Source organism: Lampris incognitus, chromosome 4, assembly GCF_029633865.1.
Source record: "Lampris incognitus isolate fLamInc1 chromosome 4, fLamInc1.hap2, whole genome shotgun sequence".
NCBI lineage: Eukaryota > Metazoa > Chordata > Actinopteri > Lampriformes > Lampridae > Lampris > Lampris incognitus.
In genome coordinates, this window is record NC_079214.1 from 8,473,713 (window position 1) to 8,500,519 (window position 26,807).

Sequence of the window (26,807 nt, forward strand, 5' to 3'; positions counted from 1 at the left end):
GTGAACGTCGGCATTACTGTTATCCGACAGGTCCGGTCACGCTGAACCACTCCTCGCCATGCTGGCGATGAGAGCTAGGTGTAAGTGGGTCACAGCTTCGTCATTAACCATCACACTCTCTCTCTCTCTCTCTCTCCTCCCCCCTCTCTCTCTCAGCTCCCCACGCTCCTCCTCCTTTCACCACCACTTCAAGCCAACTCGTGTGAATTAGTTCAAACAAAAAGCGTATCTCTCGCACATCTTGGCAAACAGTAGACAATTAAACTGGTTTCGAAGCAAACAGGCACACTCTCCTTTATCATAATGTCACAGGTCTGAACAATTATGCACTTGCTGCCAATATAATGAATCATTACTCTGTGTTGGTCAGTGTTCAGGCTATTTATACGCATTATAGGAATTTGTAAATGAGGTGTTACAGGCTTCTGCTAGGTTACCAACACTTGGCCAGAATACCCAATGGTCATTTCTCTTTGTAGATCACTTTGCATGTCCTCATGATCCATACATAGTATGTCTCTCTCTCTCTCTCTCTCTCTCTCTCTCTCTCTCTCTCTCTCTCTCTCTCTCTCTCTCTTGTATAATTATGCTTACATCAGTTGAACTACTACTACTACTTCCGGCTGCTCTGGTTAGGGGGCGCCACAGTGGATCATCTGTTTCCACCTCTTCCTGTCCTCTGCAACTTCCTCTGTCGCACCAGCCACCTGCATGTCCTCCCTCACCACATCCATAAACCTCCTCTTTGGCCTTCCTCTTCTCCTCTTCCCTGTCAGCTCCATATTCAGCATCCTTCTCCCAGTATACCCAGCATCTCTCCTCCACACATGTCCAAGCCATCTCCATCTTGCCTCTCTTGCTTTGTCTCCAAACCGTCCAACCTGAGCGGTCCCTCTAATATACTCCTTCCTAATCCTGCCCTTCTTCATCACTCCCATTGAAAATCTTAGCATCTTCAACTCTGCCACCTCCAGCTCCACCTCCTGTCTTTTCATCAGTGCCACTGTCTCCAAACCATATAACATAGCTGGTCTCACTACCGTCTTGTAAACCTTCCCTTTAACTCTTGCTGGTACCCTTCTGTCACAAATCACTCCTGACACTCTTCATCACTTGATCATCACCCTCCTTCCACCACAGTCGAGCATCATGCTTGTCGTTTGCTGATAGTAGACCGAGGTCGCAACTCCTTCGGAACCCAATTTCTGTCTGGGTTGGTCCCATAGCCTTTACCCCTCCCAGGGCGTCTACAGGGCAGTAGTTTGTTTTGTTATTTAACCCATAACTGGGGTAACCTTGACTCAACCACCAGGACATGTCCACGTTCAAGTGGGCCACAGTAATTGGTCTACGGGGGGAGGGGGGTTACTCCTCCGGAGGTTTTCTGTCGGGGTTTGCCCCGCCCTTAGCCTTTGGCTAAATAGCCTATCCCACAAGGCAGCAGGGAGCCAGCTGAACAAGTTGAATAGTCAATATAAAGTTGAACAAACTGTCTAAAATCGTCTACATGATAGATCATATGAATTAAATATTCAAACATGTCTTACCAGTTATTTGCATATCTCCAATAAGTTCAAATAAAAGACGGTTACTTGACACGCTCTCCAAGGAACAAGCCAAAATCTTATTCAATACGTTTAGTATAACCGCGGTAAAATTCTTCACAGCTTTGCAAAAGGCAATAAAGAAACAGCCGGACTCCATACCCTCAGTTCCTCATTCAGAGGAGGTTTAACTACATGAAATCTGTTGTGCGATGACATTTATGTGATGAAGATGCAGGGCAGAGTTTACGTAGCAGGGGGAACTTGGGCATTTCAGCATTCATCTTAACTCATATCCACACTCCAACTAAGAACTACTCAAAAGCAATTTACTTGTTGATTAAACTGCAGAGTCTGAAGACGCTTAATCACGGCCTTGAACAACGGAGCAAAAGACGGCGTTTCTAACTTGCTGATTCAATTTCATTCAATTTGCTGTGGAAGTCACAAAGATCTCTGAAGCCCCTTGGTTCCTCTGGCCAGAAGCTGTGTGGACTTGTATCGTTACACACTCCACGTGTGAACGACGAGGAGCACTGGAGGAGGAAGTCAGCCTCGTCAGTATGGAAATATAAAACATGCAAATAACTAATAACGTTGGACATGTGCAGACTGTACACCGAGGCAGATGTGCTGCCACATTCACAGTTAGAAGATCTGTTGAAAAATTCTTGGAAAAACGATCATCCGTCCATCCTTGCTTTATCCGAACTGCTTATTCTGCTCTCAGGGTCGCGGGGGATGCTGGAGCCTATCCCAGCAGTCATTGGGCGGCAGGCGGCGGGGGGGGGAACCCTGGACAGGCCGTCAGGCCATCATAAACACACACACATTAACACACACATTCATACCTAGGGACAATTTAGTACGGCCGATTCACCTGACCTACATGTCTTTGGACTGTGGGAGGAAACCGGAGCACCTGGAGGAAACCCACACAGACACGGGGAGAACATGCAAACTCCACACAGAGGACGACCCGGGACGACCCCCAAGTTTGGACTACCCCGGGGCTCGAACCCAGGACCTTCTTGCTGAGGCGACCACGCTAACCACTGTGCCACCGTGCCGATTAACATCTCTGCCAAAAATGAGAGGAGGGTAAAACACACCAAAAAGAGGATGTGGTTTCCGTATAAAAACAAGAACGATGAGATCATTTTCGAGATATTGCATGAAGCTGAAACAGCCTTCCTGTTTGTTCTCTGCGTGAAGTGTTTTTACTTTCATACCCTCTTTACATGGATGATTATATTTGCATGCCTGATGCTCGTGTTTGCGTGTCTGCGTCTGTGTACTTGGGCCATTGTGTGTGTATGCTCGTGATGCGTTTGGGAGGGGGGAGAAAAAAAATCACTGAGGATCACCAGTGGCCTTCCACAAAGCCAACTGCCTTCTCTGGACTCAGTAGCGCATAGCCTCATTAACAATCCAGGCAAAACAAATTATTACTGGTGCTCAGCTTGACGACCACGTACACAGCAACAACACCACAACAACTGTGCTACTCTGCTGAAAATGAAATTCCAAGTATTCTGTAATGTATCAGTGACAGAGTGTTTCAGTTTTCGGTAATAAGAAATGATGGGATGTGGGCGTGCGGGTAGCGTAGCGGTCTATTCCATCGCCTATCAAAACAGGGATCACCGGTTCGAATCCCCATGTTACCTCCGGCTTGGTCGGGTGTCCCTACAGACACAACTGGCCGAGTCTGCAGGTGGGAAGCCGAATGTGGGTATGTGTCCTGCTCACTGCACTAGCGCCTCCTCTGGTCGGTCGGGGCACCTGTTCAGGGGGGAACTGGGGGAAATAGAGTGATCCTCCCAGACGCTACGTCCCCCCCTGGTGAAACTCCTCACTGTCAGGTAAAAAGAAGCGGCTTGCGACTCCACATGTATCAGAGGAGGCATGTGGTGGTCTGCAGCCCTCCCCGGATTGGCAGAGGGGGGTGGAGCAGCGACCGGGACGGCTCGGAAGAGTGGGGTAATTGGCTGGGTGCAACTGGGGAGAAAAGGGGGGGGGATTTCCCCCCCCAAAAAAGAGAAATGATGGGATTCATACCTTCACTTGCTCAAATTTCAATGAATGTACTTTTGTCTGCACACAATAACTTCACAGGTTCACAAACAATACAAAGCAGCCTTCAGTAAATGTCAGACATGAACTTTGAGTGTATGTACACTGAGGTGTGTCTGACAAGACAAGGATGAGTAAACTGCTGGTGAAGGAACTGAAAAACACCATCTGGCTGACGTTGGAGCATTTGTAAATATTGCACAATGTTCAGAAACCTCGGCGGCTTTATAAAAGGATAATATTCAATAACTGCGGTCCGACAGCCGACTGTCATGCACAACGCATGTGACAATGTGTCAACGCAACAAGAAGAGGCGAGCTCGAAGGAGGCACAGAGGTTCGATTAGCGAAACTTGACAAACATCGAGGTGCTCACACACAGCGCAGGCTCTTGTGTGTAATACTGACAGTGTTGTGTAAAATGTAATATCAAAACAGGGCAAGCCTGTTAAGGAGGAAATGGGCAACACACAGTAAATACGATCACTCCTTGATGTTTGCATTCTGCATTAAAGCTCCAATCCCCAAGACGTTGCATTATTTTATCCATTTGAAATATGATGAAGATGTGGCGATTCTGTTGGGAAATTAACCAATCTAACTACAACAGCACGCCAGTATAATTCAATGTCGGAGCCGGAGAGAAACAGACCTGCTGCAGGCGATTTTCTCGGTACAAACAAGGTCCCGCTTCCGGTGTGGGGAAAATGGCGGCACGAATTCACGTCTGCGGTGGCCTCACCCAGTACCGTCCATGCAGTGTCTTTGTCCACGTCTCAGTTTGATGGCTGGGATAGCTGGCGCTGGGTCGGCAGAGGGAGACTGGTCTATTGCGTCCGGTGGGCCCAAGGACCACAGCCCTGCCCGGAGCAGTGCCCGAGGAAGTAACACCGGAAGGCGGTCTGACAGGACGCGGGAGCGGGGGCAGGCTAAGCTAACTTGCTAGCCCACGCAGACTGGCAGTTCCCTGGACAGCAATTTTTTTTAGTTTGGATATGTGTATTCTTGTAGTTCGTGTAGTTTTAGATATGTGTTTTTGTCTTTGTGTTGCACTGCTGTGGGCTGCCAAACAACAAATAACGTGTCCCTGATTCGTGAAGGTGCAGCAGCCATTTTGGCTCCTGTGTAGTAATGGCGCTAGTAAATAGTCCGCACCCTTATTAAAACGTGATCCTTGGACCAGAGTTCACACAGGCGGTCTAAACATCATCACACTACACCGCCACATTGTTGTACAGTCATATCGACTGTCACGGCCACATCGGCGTCAGGTTTGGGTCTGTTTCCCTGCCGGAGGTGCTTCCAACACCAACATGTTTGCCGCTGCAGCAGTGCCCATGTTTGTCCTACCCAGTCAAAACATTTCCACGGCGCCTGGAGAGTCTCCGGGTCTCCCCATGGAGGGAGAGGTGACTGGTAGTATTACGGAGCACGACTCCATGCTCCAGTTGCATAAAATAATGATTTATTAATGGACAAGTGCTACGGATTGCAGCTTTAAGGCTATAATTTATTGACAAGATAAAAAAAACCCCAACTCCAATAAAACACAAGACACAAACGTAACATAACCGCGTGTGTTATTGCAGCCTAAATGATTATGGAAATCTAGGTTATCCTTTTGCTGGAGAGAAAGCGGTCTATGATTGATGATATTCAAATCAACAGCGTTTTCGTGTCACGCTCTCATACGAAGCCGCCAGTAATTGTGCCAAAATCCCGGTTGATGAACGAGACTGAAAGAAAGGACTCGACAGTGAGACGGGAGAAATGAGCAGTCCATTACCAAACTTTCCACCACCTGATGGGGAGTAACGACTGAAGCGGAGCGCCGATACTAAACTGCCTACAGCAACAGACCCTCCTTAAATCCCTGCTGCATATGATTTGTCTTCACTGGCAAAAATGGAACATCTCAAACATGCAAACGCTCAATCGGCAGTGGTGACGACAAACAATACGGTCTGAACCAAAGGCCTAATTCATACAGAGAGCTAATGAGGAAACCACCCCACGCTGCATTAAGGGCCGCAACTAACAATTATTTGCATTGTCTGTTAAACTATCAATTAGTTTTTCTATTACTACTACTACTACGTTCGGCTGCTCCCGTTAGGGGTCGCCACAGCAGATCATCCGTTTCCATTTCTTCCTGTCTTCTGCGTCTTCCTCTGTCACACCAGCCACCTGCATGTCTTCCCTCACCACATCCATAAACCTCCTCTTTGGCCTTCCTCTTCTCCTCTTCCCTGGCAGCTCCATATTCAGTATCCTTCTCCCAATATACTCAGCATCTCTCCTCCACACATGTCCAAACCATCTCAATCTTGCCTCTCTTGCTTTGTCTCCAAACCGTCCAACCTGAGCTGTCCCTCTAATATACTCGTTCATAATCCTGTCCTTCTTCGTTACTCCCAGTGAAAATCTTAGCATCTTCAACTCTGCCACCTCCAGCTCCGCCTCCTGTCTTTAGTTTTTCTATTACATTACGTTAAATTACAGTTGGCTTGCAATCAATAACTTTTCAAAATTATAACAAATGCCCGTTACAAGGGCCCGGAGTAATGACGCATTAAAACGGCTTATGTAAGTCAGTCTGAACAGCAACAAAAATCAGGAATCAGGAATACTGTCACTTGCGTACATGAAATGAAACGAAATATCGTTTCCCCCAGCCCACAGCAGTGCAGCACAAAGACAAAACCACATATCCAAAAGCTACAAGATCACATTTAAATCCAAACTAAGAACACATATCTCCAAACTAAAAACACGTATATCCAAACTAAGAACACATATATCCAAAATAAAAACACGTATATCCAAACTAAGAACACATATATCCACGTCCAAACTAAGAACACATACGTATATCCAAACTAAGAACATGTATATCCAAACTAAGAACATGTATATCCAAACTAAGAACACATATCCAAACTAAGAACACGTATGTCCAAACTAAGAACACATATGTCCAAACTAAGAACACATGTCCAAACTAAGAACACATATATCCAAACTAAGAACACATATATCCAAACTAAGAACACATATATCCAAACTAAGAACACATATATCCAAGCTAAACACATATATCCAAACTAAGCAACAAAAAAAAGAGAACGAATGCCAGCCAGGATGACTGTCGGAACTGCCGGTCTGCATGAGCTAGCAGTTAGCTTAGCCTGCCCCGCTTCCGCATCCTGTCAGACTATCCTCGGTGTTTCCTCTTCGGGCGCAGCTCCGGGCAGGGCCGTGGTCCTTGGGCCCACCGGACACAGCAGACCAAGCTCCCTCAGCTGATCCAAGGCTAGCTCCCCCTGCCAGACACCTTTGACACACCTCCCCGCACTCCACACGACGACACTAAAGACACAGTCATCGCTAAGCGAGGCCGCTGCCAGACCGCCCTCGGTGTTATCGGAACTGCTGGTCTGCGTGGGCTAGCAGTTAGCTTAACCTGCTCCGCTTTCGCGTCCTGTAAGACTGCCTTTGGTGTTACCTCCTCGGGTGCAGCTCTGGGCAGGGCCATGGTCTCTGAGCCCACAGGACACAGCAGACCAAGCTCTCCCAGGCGATCCAGCGCCAGCTTCCCCAGCTATCAAACACAAAGACGCAAACTTAGACGCAGACATGGACAAAGACACTGCATAGACGGTACTGGGTGAGACTGCCGCAAATGTAAGTTTGTGCCACCATCTTCCCACACCGGTACTTGGTGAGGCCGCAACAAACGTGAGTTCGCTTCACCATCTTCCCACACCAGAAGTGGAACTGGAAATACTGAAAGAATAAGAACCCCCAGTATCCATTTTATAATGATATTAATCAAAGGAAGGCAAACAAATCTCAGCATTTGTAAAGCTCCATCCATGATCTATACCCAATTGATCCAATTCAGGGTCATGGTGGATGGAGTCTATCCCAGAATGCATTGGGCAGAAGACAGGGAGACACAACAGGTCACCAATCCATCACAGGACCCAGGACAACCCCCCCCCCACACACACACACAGTCATTCACATCTATGGAAAATTCACAGTTTCCAATACACCCAACGTGTGTGTTTGGACTGTGGGAGGAAACAGGAGTATTCCGGAGGAAACCCATGCATACACAGGAAGAACATGCAAACTCCACACAGATGGACTGGAATCAAACCAAGGACCCACCTGCCATACTGACCTGAATCATACTGCCCTTTGTGACGCTCTAACTAACAAATGTTTGGTATTGTTACTAGATAAATGACTAAAACAGTTAACTGATTATAAATACTTAATCAACCAAAACTGTTCCGTTGATTTTCCCCCTTTTGAATACATCGATTAATCAAATCAATGCTTCAGCACTAGTGAAGTTTGTTGACTAGTCCATCCATCATGGCACTTAGCTTCATTATTACTGAAAAGTTCTGTATATTGGGTCTTAAAATCAAATTCTTTCTGCACTAATAACCTGAAAAATACGCAAGTTGACCATTGATGCTTTATAACCGACACTGGGTTTTGTTCTGCTTTCCAAATTCCCCTGGTCAATGTCACAGATGAGACCTATGGTAAGCTTTGGCGTTCACGGCTTAACTCATACTCATATTCTTTACCTCCTCAGCCCACTCTTCCAGCACAAAGTGTGACATAAATGATGCACTATACCACAGCGGTGGTTATATGATGTTAAAAGCTGTGTCCTTAGGGCGTCCGAGTAGCGTAGCGGTCTATTTCAATGCCTACCAACATGGGGATCGCCGGTTCGAATCCTTGTGTTACCAGCGGCTTGGTCAGGCATCCTTACAGACACAATTGGCCGTGTGTGTGGGTGAGAATCCGGTTGTGGGTATGTATCCTGGTCACTGCATTAGCGCCCTCTGGCCGGTAGGGGCGCCTGTTTAGGGGGAGGGGGGACTGGGGGTAATAGCGTGATCCTCCCACACGCTACGTCCCTCTGGTGAAACTCCTCACTGTCAGGTGAAAAGAAGCGGCTGGCGACTCCACATGTATCGGAGGAAACGTGGTAATCTGCAGCCCTCCCCGGATCAGCAGAGGGGGTGGAGCAGTGACCGGGACGGCTCGAAAGATTGGGGTAATTGGCCAGGTACAATTGATGGGGGGGGGCCTTCATTTTAGGTAGGAGTGAAATCCTGGTCGTTGTAGTGCTAAATAACTTGCTTTTCCATGATGTGTCATGGTCGCTGCATTAGCGCCCTCTGGTCGATAGGGGCGCCTGTTCGGTAGGGGGGGAGGGGGAACTGGGGGGAATAGGGTGATCCTCCCGCTCGCTACGTCCCCCTGGTGAAACTCCTCACTGTCAGGTGAAAAGAAGCGGCTGGCGATACCACATGCATCGGAGGAGACGTGGTAGTCTGCAGCCCTCCCCGGATCGGCAGAGGTGGTGGAGCAGAGACCGGGACGACTCGGAAGAGTGGGTTAATTGGCTGAATACAATTGGGGAGAAAAGGGGGGGAAATTTCATTCATTCATTCATCATCAGCCGCTTGTCTGGGGTTGGGTCGTGGTGGCAGCAAGCTAAGTAGGGCACTCCAGACATCCCTCTCCCCAGCAACGCCCTCCAGCTCCTCCTGGGGGATCCCAAGGCGTTCCCAGGCCAGACTGGACATGTAGTCCCTCCAGCGAGTTCTGGGTCAACCCCGGGGTCTCCTCCCAGTTGGATGTGCCCGGTAACCTCCAAAGGAAGGCGCCCACGAGGCATCCTAATCAGATGCCCGAACCACCTCAACTGGCTCCTTTCGATGCGAAGGAGCAGCGGCTCTACTCCGAGCTCCCTCCGGATGTCCGAGCTCCTCACCCTATCTCTAAGGTTGAGCCCAGACACCCTATGGAGGAAACTCATTTCAGCCACTTGTATCTGTGATCTCACCCTTTCGGTCACTACCCAAAGCTCATGACCATAGGTGAGGGTTGGAACGAAGATTGACTGATGAATTGAGAGCTTTGCTTTCCGGCTCAGCTCCCTCTTCCCTCTTCACCACAATGGTCCGGTACCACATCCGCATTACTGCTAATGCTGCACCAATCCGCCTGGGAAAATTTCAACCAAAAAAAAAAAAAAAAAAAAAAAAGCTGTGTCCTGCACAGAACGGCCACAGATCAGCTTACGCTAATGTTCCTGGGATGTGCACATAAAAGGGCGGTCCAAAGGGCCTCGTTCTGACTCTTGACACATTCACCACCGAAGTACCTAAACTGAATAGAAGGAGGATACCGGCAGGTTGTGGCCTCAATGTCTGGAGGAGAGGATTTTGTGTTGCGATACACGTATAAGATGTGATTTATATAGACAGCGACGGTATACAGAGCACATCAAAAAGAGATTTTACAGAACGACAAGGCAGAGGGAGGGAGAGGGAGAGCGAGAGAGAGAGAGAGAGAGAGAGAGAGAGAGAGAGAGAGAGAGAGAGAGAGAGAGAGCGATGGGTTTGCATGCAGCGAGGTGTTGGATTGGCCACTGGAAAACTCTCCAGTCAGTCTCAAAGCTACAAACAAGCTGGGATGATGGCGCAGCTGCCGCACAGTCTCTTCACCCCCCCCACCCCACCCCATCTCCGCTGCTCTCAGCCATGCATCCATCGCCCCCCCCCCCCCCCAAGTGCTTCACTCATCTAAGCTCGAATCTTACTCAAGCAGCGTCTGTGGCTTCCTTCCCGCCATTTCTAATACGAGCGCGTTCCTTTACTTCCTGTTTTGCCGCTGCTACGCATACCGCACATAAGTCTCTCCTCCATCTCTCTCTCTCTCCCACCCTACGCCTGCCTGTCTCCCATCGCCTTGCCTTCTAGATACACTCTCTCTCTCTCTCGTCTCCTCCTCACCTCTACCCACACACTCATTCAGTATTCATATTTAAGAGCACATTTATGAGCGTGAAAACAAGGGCATGCATCTGCAGCGTTTTCAGTGCCGGGAAAACCTACATTTCTCTCCCTCATCTCCCCCTCATCTCTCTTATCTAGCAAATCCAGATTCTGGCTTTGTGTTGCTCTTCCTTTTTTTAGACCGAGAAGCCATGTGCCACTCACTCCCCTCCTCTCTCTGCCTCCTTCTCCATCTTTTTCTCCCACTGCCTCCTACGCAATCCCTTTCACCTCTTCATGCTCCGTTCTCTTTGGTGTCTGTTGGTGTGGTAGGATGCCGCCTAAGTGCTGCTGTGTTGGTTTGCCAGTGTTCACAAAGTGCACCACGGGCACTTGCTAACGTGGATGCAATATGAATGTGTTGTGTTTTTTCAGCTCCGCTCACATATTGTGGGGATGCCCCGTCAACCTGTTCGTGTTCGCCTGTGTTCAGGAATCAATGATCAAGAACACTATTTGTCACATGAAAACGAAACGAAATGCCGCTTCCCCCGGCCCAGAGCAGTACAACACAAAGACAAAAACACATCCAAAAACTACAAGAACACACATATCCAAACTAACACATATCTCCAAAATAAACAACAACAAAAAAAAAATCACTGTGCAGGAGAACAAACGAACATCAGCCAGGGTGACTGTCGGAACTGCCGGTCTGCATGGGCTAGCAGTTAGCTTAGCCTGCCCCGCTTGCGCGTCCTGTCAGACCACCCTCGGTGTTTCCTCTATGGGTGCAGCTCCAGGCAGGGGCCGTGGTCCTTGAGCCCACCGGACGCGGGCAGATCAAGCTCTCCCAGCTGATCCAGCACCAGCTCTCCCAGTCAGACACCCTTAACGGACCTTCCCGCACTCCACACAACGACACCAAAAACACCATAGTCAACGCCAGGCGAGGCCGCCGCCAGACCGCCCTCGGTGTCATCGGAACTGCCGGTCTGCATGGCTTAGCGGTTAGCTTAGCCTGCCCCACTTCCGCGTCCTGTCAGACTGCCCTGGGGGTTACTTCCTTGGGTGCAGCTCCAGGTAAGGCCGTGGTCCCCGGGCCCATAGGACGCAGCAGACCAAGCTCCCCCAGCTGATCCAATGCCAGCTCTCCCAGCCATCAAACCAAGACAAAACTTCAACACAGACCTGGACACGTGTGTGAATTAATTAACTGTAAAGCGCTTTGAGTGGCTGTTGCAGCTAGAAAAGCGCTTTATTAAATGCAACTTGATTGACTGATTGATTGATCGATTGACTGATGGATTGATTGACTGATTGATTGACAAAGACACTGCATGGATGGTACTGAGTGAGGCCGGTACTGATTGGTTTGGCAATGTTGGTGAGTTGGCGAAAACGGCAAGCCAGCTGGGAGTGTACAGCACATTTGGTGTTTTTCTATTAACATTTCCAAGCACTTTTATAGTGAACAATAAAATCATACTGCTCAATAAACGTAGCTTATCTAACTCATCATACACAATCAAACATATAAGAGGCAATGTAATTCAGAATCAGAATATTTTATTCATCCCTGAAGGGAAATTTTTGAAAGGGTAAAATTTGCTCTATCAGTTTCAGTTTTTGTCATATCAAAATTTGCACAATACATGACTGGGGGTTGGGGGTTAATTGACAAAGCATTGCTCTACTGTGCAGGAGCAGTGAGAAGCTGCAGCGCCCGGGGACCAACTCCAGTTCTTCTCTCCACTGCCTTGCTCAGGGGCATAGACAGGAGTATTAACCCTAACATGCATGTCTTTTTGATGGTGGGAGGAAACCGGAGCACCCGGGGGAAACTCACGCAGACACGGGGAGAACATGCAAACTCCACACAGAAAGGACCTGGGATGGCCTGGGGTTTGAACCCACGACCTTCTTGCTGTGAGGTGACAGTGCTAACCACTGGGCCGCCGTGCTGCAAGAGGCACCCTTCAGCGTCTGTATAGATTCAGCAGGCGTGTTATAGACTCCAATATGAAACTTCTTCTCTGATTTTTGGATATTAATTATATACAGCTAGAAGGTCCTGGGTTTGAACCCCGGGGTTGTCCAACCTTGGGGGTCGTCCTCTGTGTGGAGTTTGCCTGTTCTCCCCGTGTCTGCGTGGTTTTCGTCTGGGTGCTCTGGTTTCCTCCCACAGTCCAAAGACATGTAGGTCAGGTGAATCGGCCGTACTAAATTGTCCCTAGGTGTGAATGTGTGTCGACCTGTGATGGACTGGCGGCCTGCCCTGGGTGTCTCCCTGCCTGCTGCAATGACTGCTGGGATAGGCTCCAGCATCCCGCAACCCAAATTCGGACAAGCAGCTTGGATAATGGGTGGATGGAACTACATACAGGCTGGGGAGTGGTTAAGTTTAGGGTTCAGGTTAGATAGTGGTTACCTTCTGCATATTAATATATCAACGCTCTGTCAACAGTGTGAATAAATGATGCCAGGGGATGAGAATGTGTGGAAAACACGAGTTTCCGACCCAGTCATGGGCAGCTGGTGGCCCGTAAGCAGCAGCAACGAGCTGTTTGGTACTGCTGGTTGAGAAAATGCTATGTACTGAACTTGCTTTTTTCCCCACTGTCTTACATTTTAAGTCCTATTGTCAAACAGACATAAAGGTCACTAACGCCTTGGGACGCCCTCTTGAGGTACTGTTATCTCAGAGAAACCAAATCTAACTGCTGGGTCCGTGCTTACAAGACCAGGAACTCAGGTTTGATGAGACCATTAAAGCCTTGTCACATGTTAAAGGTGCCACATCTGACATTTCAGACTTTGTGACGCACAATAACAAGAAAATATCAGCAGGGGTGACTGAGCAATAATGACTGACAGAAAGTCACCGACACAGAGTTCTGCGTTCAAAACCACAGCAGCTGAGCCGGCGATGTGGCTTTATCATCATTAGATGGTCCCCAAAGACTTAGCTCAGTTTTCCAACTAGCAATCACAGAGAATGGTCTATTTATCCATCCATCGTCCATCTATCTCAACCATCCATCCATCCATCCATCAATCTCATCCATCCATCCATCAATCTCATCCATCCATCCATCAATCTCATCCATCTATCTATCCATCTACTGATGGAGTTCAAAAAAAGCAGGTCAGCCAATTTGCTGCGTGTCCTTTAGCTCTCCATTTGAATTTGTTGGTCTTGCCTATTGTGATTTGTTGTTGTCATTATTCACACCACTGAACAATGGGCCAGGATTACACAAAAGGTATTTAAAAAGGGCTCAAATCTACAAATTTTCCCCATTTCATTTATTCTCAAGACTGAACTAAATGTCTTGAAACTTATTTATGGATTAACACATGATATTCCGTTGCCTACCAACACGGGGATCGCCGGTTAAAATCCCCCTTGTCACCTCCGGCTTGGTCGGGAGTCCCTACAGACACAGTTGGCTGTGTCTGTGGGGGGGTGGTTATGTGTCCTGGTCGCTGCACTAATGCCTCCTCTGGTCGGGGGGGGGGCTTGGGGGGAATAGCGTGATCCTCCCACGCGCTACGTCCCCCTGGTGAAACTCCTCACTGTCAGGTGAAAAGAAGCAGCTGGCGACTCCACATGTATCGGAGGAGGCATGTGGTAGTCTGCAGCCCTCCCCGGATCAGCAGAGGGGGTGGAGCAGCAACCGGGATGGCTCAGAAGAGTGGGGTAAGAAGCGCGCCCCCCCAAAAAAAATGATTAAGACACGATGAATAAAATCTTTGGTCCTTGTTCAATGTGCAGAACTACAGACCTTCTGACCTGACCGGCTGAAACCACTTTTGACTTGTTTCACACCATTAAAGAAGAAAAATGTGAAGGCAGAACCCATTCAGATTCAAACTTATGACAAATTCAGGACGTAAGGAAAGTGATTATATGATTGATGTGCATTCACTGACATACTTTCCGGTGACCTTTGTGGCAACTAAATAATTTGGTCATCAGCTAAAAGCTGGCCATCCCTGATCCCTGACACCGCCTCCATAATCGGCTTGAACAAACCACAATGAGAGAAAAAAATCTAAACGTTTGCTTACTTTTGGAGCGATCTAAGAACTAATTCTGATGGAATGTGCTTTTTTCCCCCCCGAATAAATAAAATTACAATCCGTGTTGGAAAAAACATTGATGTTGGCGTCGAGTCAAAAAAATCCGGCTCTGCATAAGCTTTTCTTTGTTGCAGCCACGCGGCAAATCCCTGTAATTCTTGGGTTTTGCTCAATCATAAGAGGCTCAATTCGTCAACATCTGGGAAGGGCAGACGGCGCTCCGGCTCAGTAGGGAGTAAGGTGAGAGAAATCCATCTGAGGGAAAAAAAAAAAAACCCAACAGGGAAGGACAGGAACAACATAACCGGCAGGATTTAGGAGGGGCAAGTGGTCTCCGTGGGGGCTGCAGCCTACAGGAATGCGGCGGGAACACGTGTAAACACAATCTACCTGCCACGGAAAAACCTCCCCGGCTGAAGCAGGATTTGGCTGCGCTGTCCTGTTTCGCAACAGGCGACAACACGAACGCGCTTGGTGTGAGGAAAGCGAGATCCACAATTTTCATCATCCCTAAGAGACAACCCCCCCGCCCCCACCCCCACGTGAATGTGGCCCATTCCATGTTCCGCCCAGCCAAACTCAAACTGGAGACGCAACACCTTTGATGAATGTGAATATAAGCTCCATACGATCAATACGCACTACCTGGACAGCCCTGCCTCGTTCGGTGTAAAAATCAATAAAAAGAAATAAAGAAGAAAAATCATAAAACAAATCACACAATGTGATGTGTGTCTGAAATGGGGAAACGCAAATGGTCTCTTATCTAGTCTACACCCACTGTTCACCACCGTGACGTAGTCCCTCACATGGCATTTGCACTCCTGCGCCTAACAAGTGCAACAGGTTACTGCGCAGTAATGCATGTAATAGGTTTTCGTCTCGTTTTTATGTACAGACTCTGGGGAATATGATTTATAATTAACTACTGTTGCTTATCCCGTGCACACCCACTTTTTAATACCGTGCCATATCCACTTTCTCTCTAAGTGCTTGTGTTCGCGTTCCAAATAACATATCCGTCTTGTGCAACCACTTATGCAACAGGATCTGGATCTGCACAGTTTTATTTTCAGGATCTCTGGAAAATAATTTAATTGTACGCAATACAACACGCTCCATGCCTCACAGCAGGCCTGACTAGCCTCCCCATAGCCTGCTTAGAGCACACCTCTACTACACCACACCCTGAAGATACCAGGAGCAGCTCCCATGCTCATCTTTATGTGTTCTGACTAGCTGGTGTATTTCTGATAGCCAAACCTCACACTTGGCTCTCACTTAATGTCCTCCCATCTTGTTACGTATGTACATTTTCAACAGAGCGCAATATACCAAGCACATACCAAGTCAGATTCCTTGTATGCAATCATAACATGACCCTGACTCAAATATGACTGACAGCATTTCTGCTTTTGTTGGCTTGATCAGAAGTTGTCAATCAGGTCCTCAGATACCATCAGCACTGCTGGTTTTCTATCCTACCGGGTAGTTTATTACACTCACCCGTTGGTCCAGGCGTTTAGACACTGGCAGGATAGAAAACCAGCGGTCCTGCTGGGGCCCGAGGACCTGATTTAACGCCGTTGGGCTAAACAGAAGACTTCACAGGCTAAATCTAAACTGTGCCTCTCTTATCCATTGTCTTTTCTAACGTCTTATGTCTCCGACCTTACGGCTCCAGACTCTTGTGGCATGAACTTAAAATCTCGGCCTTCGTGTCAACTGCAGTATCACGCAGATTTTCTTGCAATAAAAAAATCTTTTTTTTTTTAAAAATTGTAAGCCCACGTTCCACTACTTTGTGTCGTTGGGAGCCCCACTGTGCCACCGACCCGCTCAAGACTCAACAGTGGGCACAAGGTCCGAGCAGGCCCCCCGAGCCAGCCCCTGGCCCTCGTTAAGAGAAACCATCATAATTAGCCAACTCTGAAGCTGGGCGATGGGCATGCAAGCACACTGTCAGAACTCATTTGTGGGGAAACACACTTCTCCACAAGGCGACATGACAGCGGGATTACACGGTGGTTTGGAGAAGCTCTGCGGCCGCCTGTCACCGACCACATTACCCATGACACAATGGCTTACTTAAAGGCTCAGGACGGGGGGGGGGGGGGGGGCTGGTGGAGTTCACAGGTTGCTGGTCAAACTTGTAACTACTATGACTTTACACCACGTCACAGCCTCTTGTCCAATCTCTTGACACCTGAGCTGGCACCTCTTCCCTCCTCATCCCACAGCTGTCATCCGAAAACAGACCGGATCATGCATCAGAAACGGGAAGAGGCCAGATTGGATTCGAAGTGATTCTCAGAAGTCACTCCCGGGAATCACTTTTCCCGGGAATCACTTTTCCCAAAAGTGATTCCCGGGAAGAAGAAAAAAAACCGAACAAGAGTACACAAGAAAACTGGGTGTGACATTCCCCTTCCCAGTGTGGCTGTAGCCCGGTGGGATCTCCCTCAGTCCTGCTGGGGAGCCCCGTACAGCAGGTCCGTTTGTGCCGTTCTGGTCTTCGCGTGACACCGAGTCCGGAAACCAAACCAGCACCGTTGCAGCGGAATGTGGTCTAACGTCAGATTAAGAGCACAGCCCGTTTCTGCCGAAACCTCGCAGGCCTCGTTGTAGGACTTCCTAACCTTGCCGCGGTGGCCTAAGCTCTCTATCTAAGACCACTTGGCATCCACATAAGTGAAAGCCCCGGACGGAGGGCATCGGAGGAGGGCGGGGGGGGGGGGTGCCGCTCACCTCGTCGTGAAAGCTCACCTGGGTTCTGACGACGCCTTTCCGAAACCCGCTGCATCGGTCCGGTTCGCTCGCCCATCTCCTCCCCCGGTGCCGACCGGGGAGATCTCGAAGAAACCCGTGGAAACACGTTCACGCCGCGGACGTCATGAGGGGCACAGCGGGCGGAATCCGGAGAGGGAGCCGGCGAGGCTTGCCCGTCGGGATCCACACGCACGGCTCCGTCCCGGGTCTTGGGGGGAGGAGGAGGAGGAGGGGGGACGGACGAACCTCACACGGAGCCCGCCCGAGGGTTTGATTTCTCCCGTCAGCCGCAACACGTCGTCGTCGGCCGTAGTGCTTCATTCACCGGGCGTCTTTACCGCGCCTGCGCCGGCGTCCGTCCGGCTCTCTCTCTCTCTCTCTCTCTCTCTCTCTCTCTCTCTCTCTCTCTCTCTCTCTCTCTCTCTCTCTCTCTCTCTCTCTCTCTCTCTCTCTCTCTCTCTCTCTCTCTCTCTCTCGCGCTCTCCCTCTTTACGTATGTTGGAGAAAAAAAAATGAAAAAAAAAATCAAAACAAAGAAAACACGCGCGCGCCGCCGCCACGCGCCAAGGTTAGCGAACCGAGTCAAAGCCTCCGGTCCGGGCGTGGACCGTCCCACGTTACGGTGCGGACCGACACCTCCCGAGCGTCGCGCAGCCAGGCGGCGGTTAGAGCGTTGAGCAGGTCCGGAGAAACCGGCCCAACCCCCCCCCCCTCCTCTCCGCGAAACGTTCCCCTCGGAGCGCGGACGGATACGTCGTCGGTATTCCCCTAGCCCCGTTACGCCTCTCGCAGCGCTCCGGCTCTGCGCACTTTGCGTAACAGACACGTCATCTTTGACCCCGCGATCGGAAGCCGATGGAAGTTGTGTCGTCACAGCGCACCTTTCTCGCCTCAGCGCGCGGTCGTGCCTGCGCTGGGGCGGGGGGGGGGGGGGGGCGGGGACGCGTCGCCCGCCGCACGAGCTTCGGGCCCCCTCGCGGAGTGCTGACGGAGAGAATGTGATCCGCGTGACCGTCACCAAAAAAAAGGAAAAGAAAAGATGAAATATATATATATTTAAATATATTAATATATATATGTGTGTGTTTGAGCGGAATCCGCAGTGAAATTGCGCCACCGGCGGGTTTGGGGAATATTACGGAATCCGCGCCATGCGCAGGACTCGGACGGACGGAGGAAGTGTCCTGGTTTCTCTCTTGTCCGCTCACGCGGACGTGCCCGCGCCGCCTCGCACCGCCGCTGCGCGGCGGCTCGTTTTAACCTGTTGTACGCCGCCGCCGCTGCTCTTATACGCTAGTGACTTGACACGTGACTTCCCGAGTCGTCTCTGATTTGTGACTGAAGCCTATGCGGATAAACTTTGACCTGCCATATGTCAAGTACATACAAGGTTTTGGCCGAGCCTGTTGGGGTTTTAGTTAACGCCCCCCCCCAGCAAAACAATTACTGGAATTCGCTGGAAATACCTATATATATATATATATATAAATCTTTATTTTAGGTCAGTTTGTGCCCTTACGCACGCGCATTTCCCCATCTTGACGCGAAGCAACATTCGTAACCATGGCGACGCAATGGCAGGCTCTACAGCCCGAAATCACACCAGTGCGCAGAAGTCATCACGCCGCATAGTGTTTCACATTTACAGGATATGAAAGGGTTTGTGAATTATCTAAAAAAAATATATATATATATTTTAAGATAATGCACGTGACAATATATATATGTATATAAATATACATTTAAATATTGTAACGTGCATGGATAAGTAGACACGCTGGCCGCTGGCTGGCGGGTCTGACCCTTTAGTCTAGCGGTTAGCGATGCCTCCTGCGGTGCGGGCGATACGGGTTCGCGTCCCGGCCGCGGCAGTTCCTGTGGATGCCCCCCGAATTCGCCACAATATATATAGATTAGTCAAATACGCACACGCACAAGTCTCCAACCTGAAGATGAGCCGAAGCTGAAACTCCCCTCCTCCTCCCATCCGGGATTGGAGCAGCGTGATTTTTTAAATTTTTTTTAACTACAGTTGAATTATATCGGCGTGACTCGAGACCCTCAGCAGCCCAGGGAAATGATCAATAAAATACCATCGTCTTCACACAGCGTGTCCTCGGCGCCCCGCACGCCCTCCGGCGCCCCGCACGCCCTCCGTGACGGACCGGGTTGTTTTCACGCATCTCAGCAGGCTGCTTAACTCGGCGCTGCAGCGTGCTCGGCCGACACTTCACACCCGGAAACAGGTTTAAAATAGCCGCCTGGCTCAGGCCATATGCTGCTGTAGGGTACAGATCCTGACTCGGACTTACACACGGGCAGTGCCCTTGTCAGGGGTCTAACTTGCAGCAGTTGATGTTTGCACACACATTAGCCGGCACACCAGTAATTACACCGTTATTTACTGTGATCACCACGACTGGTACTTTTTCTGCAGCCCACGTGTCTCATGCTGACATGGCTCAAAAACCCACCTGGTTACCTGCTTACTTACTGGTCTTGTTTTTGCTTTGTCTGTTTTGTTTTATGGGTTGTTTTTTTTTGTAAAGCCCTTTGTAACAGTTTTTAGAAATGTTATACATGAATAAAATTGTTATTATTTTTACTACTACTACTACTACTATTACTACTACTATTACTACTAATACTACTTCCGGCTTCTGCCGTTAGAGGTCGCCACAGCGGATCATCCGTTTCCATCTCTTCCTGTCCTCTGCATCTTCCTCTGTCACACCAGCCACCTGCATGTCCTCCCTCACCACATCCATAAACCTCCTCTTTGGCCTTCCTCTTCTCCTCTTCCCTGGCAGCTCCATATTCAGCATCCTTCTCCCAGTATACCCAGTGTCTCTCCTCCACACATGTCCAAACCATCTCAATCTTGTCTCTCTTGCTTTGTCTCCAAACTGTCCAACCTGAGCTGTCCCTCTAATATACTCGTTCCTAATCCTGTCCTTCTTCATCACTCCCAGTGAAAATCTCATCATCTTCACCTCTGCCACCTCCTGCTCCACCTCCTGTCTTTTCATCAGTGCCACTGTCTCCAAACCATATAACATAGCTGGTCTCACAACCATCTTGTAAACCTTCCCTTTAACTCTTGCTGGTACCCTTCTGTCACACATCACTCCTGACACTCTTCTCCACCCACTCCACCCTGCCTGTACTCTCTTCTCCACCTCTCTTCTGCACTCCCCGTTACTTTGGACAGTTGACCCCGAGTATTTAGACTCATCCACCCTCATCACCTGTACTCCTTGCATCCTCACCATTCCACTGTCCTCCCTCTTGCTCACTCATAGGTATTCCGTCTTGCTCCGACTGACTTTTCATTCCAAAAACCAACCTGATTATAAGACCACAAAATGACCCTGCGTGTCATTGTACAGTTGCTGGGTTACAATGAAATGTGTTCTCCGCATTTAACCCATCCTATTGTACAGGGGCAGTGGGCAGCAGCAGCGCCCGGGGACCAACTCCGGTTCTTCTTTCCATTGCCTTGCTCAAGGGCACAGACAGGAGTATCAACCCTAACATGCATGCCTTTTTGATGGTGGGAGGAAACCAGAGCACCCGGAGGAAACCCACGCAGACACGGGGAGAACATGCAAACTCCACGCAGAAAGGACCTGAGACGGCCTGGGGTTCGAACCCAGGACCTTCTTGCTGTGGGGTAACAGTGCGAACCACTGGGCCAAATATATCATGCTAATAATGGATGCGGTGAGAGAGACAAGATGGAGATGGTTTGGACATGTGTGGAGGAGAGATGCTGGGTATATTGGGAGAAGGATGCTGAATATGGAGCTGCCAGGGAAGAGGAGAAGAGGAAGGCCAAAGAGGAGGTTTATGGATGTGGTGAGGGAGGACATGCAGGTGGCTGGTGTGACAGAGGAAGATGCGGAGGGCAGGAAGAGATGGAGACGGATGATCCGCTGTGGCGCATCCTAAGGGGAGCAGCCGAAAGTAGTAGTAGTACATCATACTAATCATTATACAGAAATTATACTAATATGATAATACATTTTGCTGAAATACTATAACCAATTCTCTTGTACTAAAATTTCACACTAGCCAAGTCAAATTTATTTGTGTAGCCCAATATCACGAACTGCAAATGTGCCTCACGGAGCTTTACAGCAACACAACATCCTGTCCTAAGACCCCCACCTCAGATAAGGAACAACTCCCTAAAACCCCTCTAACAGGGGGGAAAGATAGGACATACTATAGGGTTGTATATGTTGCTATGGAGTTTCTGTTGCCATGTGGTGTTTGTCCACACATCAGCACAGAGCCGTCTGGATCTGTTGGGCCCTGATGTCCACTGCAGCCCACAGACGATAACGGTGAAGGTGTAGCCTGTCCCAATCTCAGGGGAAGGTCCAACACGCTTCCTACTAAGCTGAGCTCAAACCTCTTCTCTCTTTCCTTGCTCGGACTGGATACTGACAGTTTACAACGCACACTTCAGTTCGACAGTAATATTCATCCATCCATCCATCCATTATCCAAGCCGCTTCTCCCAATTGGGGTCACGGAGATGCTGGAGCCTATCCCAGCAGCCATTGGGCAGCAGGCAGGGAGACACCCTGGACAGGCCGCCAGGCCACCACAGGGCCGGCACACAGACACACACCTAGGGACAATTCAGTACGGCCGTTTCACCTGGCCTACATGTCTTTGGACTGTGGGAGGAAACCGGAGCCCCCGGAGGAAACCCACGCAGACACGGGGAGAACATGCAAACTCCACACAGAGGACGACCCGGGACGACCCCCAAGGTTGGACTACCCCGGGGCTCGAACCCGGGACCCTCTTGCTGTGAGGCAACCGCGCTAACCACTGCGCCACCGTGCCGCCCTCATTGAATAATCTCTCAATATCTGTAGTACAAAACGGTCATCGTTCCACTTGTTCAAGATATTTTTCAGCTGTTTTCCCCCCTCACAGGCCTGACAAGTGAATCTGAGCTGGTATGAACGAACCCTGAACCGACTCTTCGCCTGTTGTTGATCAGTGCTCAGAGTATGAACACTCCTGAGATGGTCATGCTGCCAGCCCCCCTATTTTATAAAGATCTCGTGTCATTTTATTTATCCCCCCCTCTCCCTTTTGAATAAAACCCACCGCTGGTGTAAAATAGGAGTATTTCTTTGGGGTTGACTCAGCAGAAAAACGACAAGCTGAGGTACACACATGCAACACAACATTACAAGGACAAACTAATGAAAGAACAACGCCTCAACATCCTCGTTTACGTTTCCTTCCATTATGCAGTTATCAAAAACTACATTCAGCATTTTTAGAGAGTACAAAACCCCAGGGGTCTAGAGCAACGGGAGCTTTCGTATGAAATAAAACACAAATGTGGTGAATCTTCTGGAGAGATTCCCCCCCCCCCGGCGTCTCCTGCAAAAGTCAGGAGAATCCACCCCGAGAGCAACGCACAAGCAGTAGAAACCCCACGATGTAAAACAATGCACTGAGCCAGGCTGGGGCACTTTCCCCCCGCCAGGCTCTAGATGGTACAGTCCATTCTGTCCTCCTCCTCCTCCTCCTCCTCTGTCCTCCCTCCCTGTTTTTACTGTGCCCTCCATCTCTCCACTCTCATTTGCTGGTGTCGAGGACGTCCCTGGTTTTATCTGCGAACCTTCCCAGCCGCGACCGAAGTCATCCAGCCTTGCAATCTTTCCAAGGCTGCTGAGGAGGTATGTAAAGCATGCGTTCATTTTCATCAGACCGTAGCATTATTCCATGCTAGACACTGTAATGGCACCTGCGCATTTCACATTTTGCCCCCCAGACCTGCTGGTGATGTAGTCCATTCAGCACATCTGTATTTCTATTTTTATCAGACTCCTTTATTTCCCCTGATATCGCCGCTTTCCTCTGTTGCAGTCAGCGCAGCAGTCTCCTTTTCTCCCCTCCATCTTGTCCTCCATTTATAGTTAACATGACTCATGCAGATTTACCATGACAGAGGGGACGAGGGAGAAACAGACGGATTAAATATACAGTTTGGTGATTGCGTCATGAGACGGCTATTGCCAAGCTGCAAGAGAGGACAGGGGACTGGTCCTCGGCTATGACCGAGCTCTTCTGCAGCTAGTGTAGCATAGCCTGCCCCTCCATTACAAAGCTAGCACACTTATTCAACCAGAAAGCTTTTAACATTCTTAACATTTCCCCCGACGGGAGTTTTGTCTCAGAGCTGCTCCGTTCAAAATGAATCATTTTCCGCTCCTGTGAGCATCCGTACGTCTTCATCAATGTCATCGGCTCTCCAAGGTCACGTTTAAGGCCCTGGTGGGACATGACTGTTTTTGTACTGTGTGGTGAACAAAAGGACTTTCGGGGGCTCTTGTGCACATCAGTGTAATACCCAGAGGCAGCAGAGCAGATGACACACTGTCTGAGCCTAATGCAGAGAGGTAATCTCTCTTTGTCTGTTTGATGTTTCTACTCAGTGAATCAGCACAGAGGCGACCTCAGAGACACCTTCTACCCAGACCACACCTCTGATCCTTGGTCCCGATGGAAGTCAAGGCCAAGAGCGGGGCACCGGCACCCAAAGTGGCATCTAAAGGGGAGAAGAAGGAGCCGACAGCCCCGGAAAAGGCCGACCCTGCCCCGGCTGCCCCTGAGCCGGAGAATCCTCCTCCCCAGGATGGAGCGGCGGAGACGGAGGGTACGACAGAGGCTGGCGAGGCTACAACCTCCAGCACAGACTCTCTGGAACACCTGAAGCCCTTTCTCATCGGTGGTGCCGTCATTGCTGCAGGGGCTATCCTGCTAGGAATTTTGCTATTGGCAAGGAGAAATTAAAACCAATTCATTATCGAGAGCTATCTATCGGTTGATGGTGTTAGCGGGTCACTTTCCGATTGGCTCACAGACTAACTAACGTAGTAGAAATGGGGGGATGGGGAGCCATTGTGCAGCTTCATTTTTCTTTCAGTCTGACTTTGCTTGCAGTGAATTGATCATAAGAAAACCGACTAAGGCTTATATGAGACATACATGTATGTACAGTGTGCATGAATTTGCTTGACTTCTTTGGTTGCACACGGTCTGTAATAACCCACCTCATAAAACTTCCACACTCCAGTACTGCGCTTACTTACCTAAAGTCTCTGAAGGTGAACTGTACAACACCTTTATATTGTTTGCACAAATACAACCAGAAGCATGCAATATTTGTACATTCTTGCACAAGGCATTCGCTTGAGTTACTTTGCTAATATTTAAAGACTGAATTCACAACATTTAGACTTTGCAGAGCAAAGATTAAAGATGAGTGACAGAATCGTGGGCCTCTCAGTCAAATTCTATGGTTAAACTAAAAAGAACGGAAGGGAAAGGTCTGAAAATAGCTGGGCTTTGCACTATACTGTATGCACATGCATTGGTTAAGTCAGTACCTAAGATGTGGTATTCAGTTGCTCTTCCCTTAAAATTCAGGGAGGCAGAAACTGACCCCCTGCAGACCAAACTACTGTCATCCAAAAGAGAACCGAGAGTTTGTAGTTTATTTCAATAGCTTATTCAGGTTAGAAAAAAAAGAATATGAATATGCACTGTAAAAGGAATGTAGGTGGGTAGTAGAGGTAAATCTATATATATATATTTTTCTGTTCTATACCATCGATAGAGAAAAAGAATGACTTGACAACATACTGGGGAATAAGTTAGTTCCCTGTCTCACAACCGAGATATGACACAAGTCATGCTGAGGACGACGCTACAATCAGAGGTATGCATAGCGGAGACATTTAACATCTAGGATATTTTATTTGTCTTAGCCTGAGCAACAAGTAGCACTGCCGTCATAGAATTTAAACCTATTGCCAAAAATGTAGTTCCCCACAGAACGGGACGACTCCTAATATATCAACATTGTGCTCCCATGCTGTAGTAGTATTAGGAAATATCCTTGTTCTCACAACCTCATATAAGCCATATTTAACGTATAAATCCTAGTTTTTAGTTTATTTATATGTTTGTTTTCTTTGATACGATGAAAGTGAGGTTTAGGTGAAGTACTGTTGCCTAAGTTCTCTCAAAGAAAAACTATTTCCGTGGATCGCTGCTGTCGTTTTCACCATATCACTGCACAGAATGTTGCTTATCTACGCATAGTTCTTTGGGAGTTCCTTGTTATTGTAGGTTTGCAACAAGTCCTGATGCACACAATTACTCGACCTAAGAAACTGCCGTCAGGGCGAATGGATAATTCCAACACTCGAGTGATCGAAATAACCTGCTAGTTCACCATACTAAACATTCCCAATACTTATAGCAGATATTTTGTGAACAAATGAAAAATACACTTCACCTTACATTTTGCAATCTAGTATACTAAATAAAAAGTTTGTATTTTTTTTCAGTATTTCAAGAGCGTATAAATGCAATAATTCTAATAGGACTCCTCATTTTAGCACATGTGCTGTAGCAATTTTACTGACATGAAGGATAACGCTGTTAGTGAAGATGATGATAAGAATGATTACGACTGATAGTATATTCTTGATATATTTCTGCTACATATTTCCATTGTGCACTCTCTCCTCTGCCCCCAAATCTGTTAAATGTAAAAAAAGAAATGGTTCCTTTGAAATCAAACCTGGAATAAAAAGGTAGTGAACAAGTACAAGTCTAAGTCCAAGTGTTTCTTTGATGGTGACTTATTTCAATGACATTATTTTGCTTTTACAACGATCTTATCTCTAATTAAAAGGCAAATTGCTAACTGGTAGGCATACAGTTGGAAAAATGAATCAACATACTTTATCGTCCCACTTGAAGAAAGTGTTTGCCACACGCTGTGCATTAAAACACAAGTATAGCTCCATACATATTTTCATATATACTTTCACACATGTGGACACAGATATTGCTACGTACTGCATACATAAGTACATGACATTAAACAGAAAATGGGAACACAAATACAAAGATTTTCAGCAGGGTATTTTCGTAAAGAAAGCTGCTGTGGTAGAAGGAACAAAATTCCTGTCAAAGCAGGTTTTTCCCTAGCAGAGAGCTCTGTATGGCATATGGCTACCTCTGTTAGCATCGTACATAGGTCCTTTGCACTACAGCTTTGTGACAGGGAAAAATTTGGACCAGATAAATTTGAAATAGGCACAAGTTCAGACACATAAGGGGATACGGAAAGGCAAGGCAAATTTATTTGTATAGCAATTTTCAGCATCAAGGCAATAAAGTGCTTTACATAGAACATAAAAATCATTAAGAGAAGCAACACAAGGCAATAAAAAGACATTTAAAAACAAATAAAAGAGTAAAAGTTACAGTGCAGTATAAGATAAAAATCAAAAGCTTCAGGTTTGATTTAATAAAAGGCAGCGGCAAGGAGGAAAGTCTTCAGCCTTGATTTAAAAAGAACTGAAGAGTTGCAGCAGACCTGCAGTTTTCAGGCAGTTTGTTCCAGATATGAGTTGCATAAAAACTGAAAGCTGCCTGTCCATGTTTAGTTTTGACAGAAAGCAGA

At 48.2% G+C, this 26,807-nt stretch overlaps 1 protein-coding gene across 2 annotated transcripts in view; it reads right to left on the reverse strand.

Moving 5' to 3' along the window:
- The window catches only part of dagla (diacylglycerol lipase, alpha), a 69,886-nt gene extending 51,890 nt beyond the window's left edge, over positions 1-17,996 (reverse strand). For both annotated transcript variants that reach the window (XM_056278414.1, XM_056278413.1), the window contains exon 1: positions 17,288-17,996. The gene's annotated coding sequence lies outside the window, so the exon portion shown is untranslated. The remainder of the gene's footprint in view (positions 1-17,287) is intronic.
- Positions 17,997-26,807: the final 8,811 nt, after the last annotated feature.